Below are 2,433 nucleotides of genomic sequence, written 5' to 3'. Positions count from 1 at the left end.
GAGAAGAGTTGGCAGTATTTTTTTTAAAAAAATAATAATTTTTGTTTTATTAGAAATACACAAATACAGATATGCAGATGAAACATTTTGAAATAGCACAGTAAATCCAAATATAAACTTTCAAGCAAGATTTCCACATTGTTATCAATGTGCATGTGTGTGTGTATGCGTGTAAGTATAATTATCCATAAACCTTTGTTAAACCTTCTAACAGTATTAAATAAAATTATGCAACTCGTAACCATGGGAAGTATATAACAGATTAACTGAGCATGTAGGATTTTCTAATGATTTCAATAAGAAATCAGTTGGCAGTATTGACCCACGCACTGATAACGTTTTTATTGTGCCGGACATTTCCACGGATTTACAGTGCGGTGGCTCGAGTGGTTGAGACGCTGAACTGCAGGCTGCGGAAGGTCGGTCGTTCAGCAGTTCGAGACCCGAGTGTGCCGCAGGACGGAGTGAGCTCCCGTCTCTGGTCCCAGCTCCTGCCAACCTAGCAGAAATTGCAAGTAGATAAATATAAAGCAAGTAGATAAAGCAAGAAATTGCAAGTAGATAAATAATAGGTACCACTTCGGTGGGAAGGTAACAGCGTTCCGTGCGCCTTGGTGTTTAGTCATAGATATATATGTATGTATGTATGTATGTATGTTGGTACCCGCCCTGAGCTGTGGTGGTTCAAGTGGTTAGGCTGTGTGTGGAAGGTCGGTAGTTCAGCAGTTCGAGACCCGGGTGCCGCATGACGGAGCGAGCTCCCGTCTCTAGTTCCAGCTCCTGCCAACCTAGCAGTTTGAAAGCAAGAAATTGCAAGTAGATAAATAGGGACCGCTTCGGTGGGAAGGTAACAGTGTTCCGTGCGCCTTGGTGTTCAGTCATGCCGGCCACATGACCACGGAAACGTCTTCGGACAGCGCTGGCTCTTCGGCTAGGAAACGGAGATGAGCACCGCAACCCTAGAGTCGGACTCGACTGGCTTTCGAGCAAGGGAACCTTTAAACAGAGCTACACCCTTCTAACCCCATTGACTGCAATGGATTGAGAAGGGGGATGGCGCAGCTGGAAGCGGCTGGTAGACCTATCCCTTTTGTCTGGGGGGGGGGGCTCTGCAATGCACCTGAGCTCACCTCCCGCCTTGGTCCACCCCCTCCCCCCGACACCAATAAATCTTTTTCAGTTTCATAGCCGCCCTCCAGGGATCTAGTGTGTCTGAAGACCTGGGTGCTGTAATTCATAGGGTTGCCACTGCTCCAGAGTGGGAGACTCCCGGAGAGTTGGGAACATGTTCCCTCTAAGCTGAGTTAGTGTGAGCTAAAGGTAAAGGTTCCCTTGCTCGAAAGCCAGTCGAGTCGGACTCTAGGGTTGCGGTGCTCATCTTCGTTTCCGTGGTCATGTGGCCGGCATGACTAAACACCAAGGCGCACGGAACGCTGTTCCCTTCCCACCGAAGCGGTCCCTATTTATCTACTTGCAATTTCTTGCTTTCGAACTGCTAGGTTGGCAGGAGCTGGAACTAGAGAGGGGAGCTCACTCCGTCATGCGGCACACTCGGGTCTCCAACTGCTGAACTACCGACCTTCCACAGCCTGCAGTTCAGCACCTTAACCACTTGAGCCACCGCAGCTCACAGTTTTTTAGCCTCCGGCTCACACGTTTTTGTCTTAGCTCAGGAAGGAGGGCTCCAGCGCAAACTGATTTACGCAGCAGCCAAATTGGTGGCTCACAATTTTAGTGCCAGCAGCTCACAAAGTAGACTTTTTGCTCACAAGACTCCGCAGCTTAGAGGGAGCATTGGTTGGGAGCTGTGTGTGAGGCGAGAGCACACCAGGGATGCGATGGCCCCGGAGTCCTGCCTCTGAAGATGTCGCTTCCTTCAGAGGAACTGATTGCTGTAGCCTGGAGATTTACTGTAACTTCTGGAGAATGCCAGGCCCTGCTTGGAGGTTGGTAACATTATTATTAAAAATAAACATCAGCCCTGGTCACACGGCGCATTAGGCACGCTAGAGAGACGGAAGATAGGTGGATTTTCCGGGCGCGATCTCACCGCCACATCTGGGAAGCGTAGAGCTCCCGTAGCTCACCCGAGGCTTCACTCTGAAGATGCGCTGTAAAAAACTAGTACCTCCGAGGTACTAGTTTCCGGGGCAAGGGCGGGCGTCTGATCGCGTTTCCGGTGTTAGCTCGTGGCATCCGGCACCCGCCCATGTCCTGTTGCGAAAACTTTTTTTTTGGTCAAGTCTCCACGGGTGCGCACATGCACCCAACGGCGCATGCGAACACTTGGGTTAAAAAAAACAACCCCTGCGGCGCCGCTTCTTTGCCGCGCCGCAGGAATGAGGTATGATCGGCACCTCCCCCCAACCACGGGACGTTGGTGGGACATCGGGCGGGACGTTTGATCCGGCTGCCGCGCGGTAGTTAGCTCCG

This window comes from Gekko japonicus, unplaced genomic scaffold (assembly GCF_001447785.1).
Source record: "Gekko japonicus isolate JY-2015 unplaced genomic scaffold, Gekko_japonicus_V1.1 scaffold1369, whole genome shotgun sequence".
NCBI lineage: Eukaryota > Metazoa > Chordata > Lepidosauria > Squamata > Gekkonidae > Gekko > Gekko japonicus.
The sequence above is the reverse complement of the archived record's forward strand: the minus strand, read 5'-3'. Positions refer to the sequence as shown.